Source organism: Miscanthus floridulus, chromosome 10, assembly GCF_019320115.1.
Source record: "Miscanthus floridulus cultivar M001 chromosome 10, ASM1932011v1, whole genome shotgun sequence".
NCBI classification, from domain to species: Eukaryota; Viridiplantae; Streptophyta; class Magnoliopsida; order Poales; family Poaceae; genus Miscanthus; species Miscanthus floridulus.
Genome location: NC_089589.1, coordinates 52,946,642 through 52,953,685, shown reverse-complemented (window position 1 = coordinate 52,953,685; position 7,044 = coordinate 52,946,642). Strand labels below are relative to the sequence as shown.

At 48.9% G+C, this 7,044-nt stretch overlaps 1 non-coding gene across 1 annotated transcript; it reads right to left on the bottom strand.

Annotated features, from left to right (window-relative positions):
* On the bottom strand, positions 1-107 carry LOC136490307 (small nucleolar RNA R71). Its single transcript, XR_010767597.1, has one exon. It is a non-coding gene; the product is annotated as a small nucleolar RNA R71 (small nucleolar RNA).
* Between the last annotated feature and the right edge of the window lie 6,937 nt (positions 108-7,044).

Sequence of the window (7,044 nt, the reverse complement as noted above, 5' to 3'; positions counted from 1 at the left end):
GCCCTGCATGGAAGAATCTCAAGTTTTAAGTAGCAACATGATGAATTTGACCCTGAGGCATGGGAACGCTTTCAAGACTACATATCAGAATGTCCTCATCATGGGATGGAGGATTGGCTACTCATGCAGACTTTCTACCATACCCATGAGAACATGGATGCCGCTGCTAGAGGTGCATTCTTGTCACTTACAATCGCACAAGCAACAACTCTTGTGGAGAAGATGGTTTCCAACCAAGGTTGGAATGAAGAATGTCTTTAGACCCACAAAAGAGGAGGAATGCATCAACTTAAGTAGGTAGACATGCTGTCTGCCAAGGTGGACCTGCTGATGAAAAAGCTAGCACACCGAGCTAATGAAAAGCAAGAAGTCATGCACATTCATGATTCCCGCATGACGTGTGAAGAGTGTGGCAACACTGGGCATTTTGGGAACAACTGTCCTAAAACACATGAGGATGTGAACTTCATCAACAACAACAATTATCATCCTCAATAGAATCAAGGATGGAATCAGCAAAAAAGGCCAAACTACCAAGGTAATACCAAGGTAACTATCAAGGTAATAATTTCAATAATTTCAATAGTCAACCACCCTTCAGAGAATTAATTTCTAACCAAGCTAAAATTATGGAGGGCTTATCTAGAAAACTAGCTTCCAGTGATAAAAATCTTAGAAAACATAAATAATAGAATGGATAGTTTCTCCTCAGCTAGTAAAAACCAGTATAGCTTTAATAAAATGATAGAATCACAAATAGCTCAGCTGGCGGCTGTTGTTCCTCTGACCGACAAAGGTAAGATTCTAGGGCAATCGGAAGATCTCAAAACTACAAATCTTGTCAATATTCACAATGCTGCAGGATGCTACATAGAAAAATTGACAAGAAGATGGGAGGATTATTCCTTACCTGTCAAGAAAGGAGATCTGGGAAGACCAATCATCCCCATAGACATTGGACCTCACATATTCCAAGAAGTTGTCTATGACTTCAGAGCAAGTGTGAACATCATGCCAAAGGTAATTTTTGATAAAATTAATAGAAATACTTTGTTGTACACAAACATGCGTTTATAGCTTGCAGATCAGTCACTCTACTACCCCAAGGGAATTCTTAAAAATATCTGTGTACGAGTGGGATAGTCCTATGTACCCATAGACTTTGTGGTTTTGGAAATAGGTGGAGATGTAAGGGCACCCATTATTTTGGGTCAAACTTTCCTAAGCACCGCAAAAGCCATAATCTACGCGGATAGTGCCAAGATCGGTTTCACCATAAAGGATAGAAAGGAGAAGTTTACTTTCAAGAATCGTATACATCATTCTCCTAGTCATCCACAAATGGCGTACCTACCCAAAGAGACAATAGTGACCACGAAGAGTAACAACCGAAGAAGGAAGAACAGGGCTAGGTGACCACAAGAAGAATCAGTCAAGATGATCAACACACTCCGATAAGAGTATGACCACCTCCTCGCTTCACCATTTGTCGATAGAATATCATCAACAGTCCTCCGAGGGGTATCCCATGAAGGTAGATTAATCAGCAGAGAGGCGTGTAATCAAGAATAAGAAGGCAACAGAGACACACAAGTTAGACAGGTTCAGGCCATCAGTATGATGTAATACCCTACTCCTGTGGTCTATTGGATTGTATTGGCTATCGTTTGATATTGCATGAGTTTGGAGGGGGTCCCTGCCCGCCTTATATAGTCTGGGGGGTAGTGTTACAAGTCGGTTAGATCTGAGAGATAACCGAAAAGTGATAACAGATTACAGGAATCATGGGATCATACGTATCCTAACAGATCTTGTAGTATCTTCAGGATATCTTCCTAGTATCTTGTGGGAGACACCGAGCAGCGTTGTGCCTTGTAAGGCTTTGTCCTGTGGGCTAGGATGCCCTTAGGGGTGTAGCCCATGTGGTCTGACATGGGTATATGGGGTTGTACCCCCCACAGCTAGTCCCTGAGCGCCTTGTACCCGTTGTGCAACACCGTCTTGAGCTTGTCCAAGCAGGTATGAACATAGCCGAGCAATCAAACTCATGGTTTGGCCACTATGATGAGTTGTCGAAGTTGTGAGCAGTTGTCGAGCAGCGTGAACTGTCACCGAGTAGCGTGAACCGTCGCCAAGCAGTGTGAACTATCGCCAAGCGGTGTGAACCATCGCTGAGCAGCATGAGCCATCACCGAGCAGCATGAGCCATCATCGAGCAGTGTAACCCAAGTATGGCTTGCCATAAGTGTGTAAGGAGCTCAAGTTCAGAATCAAAAATTTCTTCGCAATGGACCAAGTGTGCCCACTTAGAGTCCGACCATAAGAAAGGGAGATAGTCTTCTTTAGCTTCAAGAGGCATGGAGTTTTCTAGAATAAAGCAAACACACTCACTGCGAGGTGAAGTGTGCCCACTTACCACCTGTTCGGCTGGCTAGTGCTGGACAGTGTCGTCTAGCCAGAACAATATTTTTCTCTCACACCAAACCAGCCGAAACAATTTTTTGGCTTATTTTTAGGCCAGCCAAACAACCTTTTAGTCCCTGAGCCTGACAGTAGGTGGCGTAGTCACGTGGTGCTAGGGTCCATAGTAGGAGAAAAGTAGAAGACCAGCTGAGTAGGCAGCCAGTCCCCGGGCGTAGCCCTAAAATGAGAAAAAGCACATTCACCGCAAGGTGAAGTGTGCCCACTTAGTCCTCGAGCCTGACATTAGGTGACGTAGTCACGTGGTGCCAGGGTCGGAAACAGTAGTCATCAGAAGAAAGTCCCCAAAGCAGTGAGGAACCGAGACATAGTGCTGACGCAGTCCCCGAGCCACAAGAGGAAATCTTGGAGAAGACAAATCACGGAGAAAATACTAGAGTAATGGCTGTACAGTAGTAATTACTGAGCCATAATGGTTAGAGAAGTCGGCGAATATTCAGCGAGCAGTAACAAATTGTGGAGATAAATGGGCGATATGGGTCACGGTTGCGTGAAAGCCTAGGTAATGGCCCACCACTCTATTGCAGAGAATTTGGAGAGGCTCAAATCATGGGAGCGGTTTATCAAAAACCCTCAAATGCGAAAAGGTAGGGGGAGTGCTTTATAACTGCGCCACCGCACCCCGCGCTCCCACCTTTGCCACTTTGCCATTTCATCTTCCTCCTCAGCCCTCGTACTTCTAGATTCATATCCATGCGTGCTTTTGCCGCCAGCCCCAGTTCAAATATGAGAGATGGCGCCTAAGAGGGGAGCTATGAACCCAAAGAAAGCGAGCCCGAAGAAGGCAAGCGCCGGAGCCAGCCGTGATGAAGAGTGGGTGCCGTTGAGCACAAGGGAGGCGGAGCTCAATAGATTGGTGGAGGCGAGCGTTCTTCCAGACCGCGTCACCACCGGATGGTGGCCAGCCCTTGGTGAGCCCTACCCAATGCCTCATACCGATGAAGCTATAGTATTTGAGGATTATTTCTGGTGTGGGTTGGGATTTCCTGTTCATCTGTTCTTGAGGGATTTGTTGGAGTTCTAGCGAGTCAGTCTATGCAACCTCCACCCAAACACCATATTACACATATCTATCTTCATCCATTTATGTGAGGCATATCTCAGAATCCTTCCCCACTTCAACCTCTTCCGTCACCTGTTCTGGCTGAAGAAGAAGGGCGGCGGTGGTTCCAAGGTGGTCGGCGGTGTGTATCTTTAGCTGTGTGATGGAATGGCGGGTGAGTACCTTACTATGCCGCTTAACACATCGCTGAAGGGGTGGAATGCTAGGTGGTTCTATATGAAGCAGAGCCACCCTGTCGTCCGCTGCGATGCTGACCGCATCCTAGAGAGCTAGAAAAGCTAGTTGGAGAGGTCAAGCAGTGCTGATATGGAACAGGTGAGGGAGATCCTTGACTTAATAAAGGGTGTGAGAACCAACGGTGGACTTGTGGTGGTGAGCTTCATAGTGCGCTGCATCTAGCCCTACAAGGAGAGGGCCCACGCGGGCTATGACATCAAGGGTGACACGGACAGTACCCGGGAGAGGACGAAGATGCTGTCGAGGGATGATGTGCAAGAGTGAGCCATAGAGCTATTCGCTCCATTTGCCTCATTCAACGTGTCAGGGATGACAAGACCCTTTAACTATAAGAACCCACCACCTTAGGTAAACATCTCAATTGCGTGTTCCTAATCCTTTTTTGTCCTTTACGGTTGCCAAGCTATGAGCTAATGCACTCATGGAAAGATCCATTCGCAGGAATGATCGGTGTACTTCTCGGGTGTGCCGAGGGGCGATTGGCCATAGGCAGTAGATGCTCGGCCAGCAACGTAGCCTGAGGAGGGAGCTGTCAGCATCTTGTCGGAGTTTGGAGGTGCGGAAGCTAGTCAGACAGAGAGTCCATCCCTAGTGTCGGAGAAAGTCTGGGGGAAGAGGGCAGTGGTAGATGAGCCAACCTAGAAGAAGAGAAAGACAGCGAGTGCTGCTCACCTCAATCTAGGTGGCATCTCACTTGGCGGTGACCAGACCACTCGGACGTAGAGCGCCGCGATGTCCGAGTGGTCGGATGATGACGAAGTGCTAGTGGCTCCTCCACCGAGCACTACGGCGCTTCCGGGCAACACGCGCGTGGAGGGGCAATCGAAGGGAGGGGAGGGAGTCCTCGAGTAGTAGGTGACGGGAGTCCCCATGCAGCAGGTGAAGGGAGTCCCCGAGCAGTAGGCGAGGGGAGTCCCGAAGCGATGGGTGGAGGAGAGGTCGACGGCAGAGACCGCGAGACCACCCTAAGGCACAAAAATCGACACGTAAGTATCCTTGCCTTGGAGTTATTTTGTTGTCGTATCCTTATCTCTTTTGGCGACTGATAAGCTGATCTGATGCAGCGCGAGGCGTGCAGAGGATCTAACCCCCTCATCCAAACTGATAAGCAGCCAAGGGCTAGTCTCGGGGCGGAGGCAATCCCGGCGACTCCTGTCCCGGGGTCCCCGGGTGCTCGGCAACTCGCGGAGGAGTCAACCGCCCCTATTGGTGGACTTGGCAGTGACGAATGGTTGGCGTCGGTGGCGAATGGGTCGGTAGCAGTGCTCGAGGCAACGGCGGGAATGGCCCAGTCCTCAGGAGTAGAGGCTGGAGTTGCCGGCGTTGCGTTGGAGTCTGGAGCGGAGAAAACTATGGTGCTAGAGGGGTAGATGGCGCTCCCCGAAGCATCCAAGGGCATGGTTGGACATGCTATCCGGCCTCGAAGCCCCCTAGTAGTGCCTCTAGCTACAGAGGAAGAGGATGAGGTAGAAGAAATTGAGTGCGAGGAATCATGACCTCAAGCCATCCAAATCCTCCGCAAGCGGGGCAACGAAGTGGTGGTTGTTGAGGAGGAGGACACCACCCGGGAGCTCAAGAGGCTAGAGTCTACCTTGTCTACAGTGATGAAGCAGATCAAGGTCAGTACTACATCTGTAATGTTCATCTTTGACGTTGGAGATTGTTCTTCTTCATAATCTTAGCGTTTTTGCAGGGAATAACTTGGACTGTCGAGCAGCGGCACCAGCTGATAAAGAGGATGGAGCCCCTCACTGAGGAGAATGAAAAACTTAAGGGGGCGGTGAAGATAATGGAGAAAAACATCCAGAGGGCCCAGCGTGAGCGTGATCTTACCAAATCCAACGCTTGGGACCTTGAGTACCAGAAGGGCGTCCTATCCGAGCAGCTGGCGACCATGTCTAAGCAGCTGGGTGGCTGGTCTGAGCAGCTAGAATGGAGCTCCAAGCTAGTGATGAGTCTTTGTGATTAGCTGGAATGCAAGTCCAAGCAGCTCAAAAGTGTCTCTGAGCAGAGAAAAGGTATTGCGTATCGGCAAACTTGCTTTGCATTGCTGAATTAACATTGGTGTTGACGACCGCTGTACTTGTAGAGAAAGAAGCAGAGCTCGGCCAGCTACGACAAACCATCAAGCAACTCTGAGAGGACAAGGCGAAGGAGTCAGGGCAAGCTGACAAATTGGCCGAGGAGCTGAAGGGTGAGTACTTCGTGGTTGGAGTTACTGGTGGAGTAATTTCTGTTACTTGATGGACCCTTGTAATGCCTGTAGATTACCGTTGAAGGGTCAAGGCATAGTTTGATGTGCTGGAGCAGGATGCTAGAACCCAGCGGAACAAGCTTGATGTCGTGGTTGCTGGAATCAAACCGGTGCTCGACTGCGTTGACCTGGAGGTGGCTCCTCAGCCCAATGGTGCACCGCCACGTTCGGACACCATCATCGAGAGGTGCAAGGCGACATGGGAGAACTTCAAGAGCTTCAACCATGACGCCATTATTACTGCCATTACTCATGCCGTTGCGGTGGTCCAGTCCCACTACCCAGCCATTGACCTTTAGGCGATAGGGGCCAGATTTGCCAAAGGGACAGGCGAGATGGAGCATCAGCAGCTAGAAGATGTGGTGGAAGACGTGGAGAAGAAGCTAGCTAGTGACATTGACCTATTCAGCGAGATGGACAGCGATGGCGAAGCTCAGTGTTCTCTTCGGAGAGTTATGCTGTATTAACTAGAGAGAGTAGTTAGAATGCGCAAGGGCGCAAACAGACATTTATGTATATGTATAAATGTTGTAAAATGACAAGTGCATGTTTATGCAGTTTGCTAGTAGCGCGGTGAAAAAATCATTATAGTATTAACCCTAACGCAATTATACATAGTATAAGTAGTGTCCGAGTAGTTAGTTTGTTACTGAACTCTTTGGCCTTAGCTAGCCCATAGTCCATAACATGAAGCGCGGAGCTCGTGCACGTGTAGGAGGAATAGGCGTGACCAAGGAACCGTAGCTGACCACCCATAATGTAGAGCGCGGAGCTCGTAGCACTTGTAGGGAGAGATCAAAGACTGGGTCTTCTCCATAGAGAACAGAGCAGAACGTATGCTGCTTGGCGGTTAGCGAATTAACTTGGAGATATATGTAGTATAAGTGGCATCCAAGCAGTTAGTTCTTTCACTGAGCTCTCGGCCTTAGCTAGCCCATAGTCCATAATGTCGAGCGCGGAGCCGTGCACGTGTATGAGGAACAGGCATGACCAAGGAACCATAGTCGAC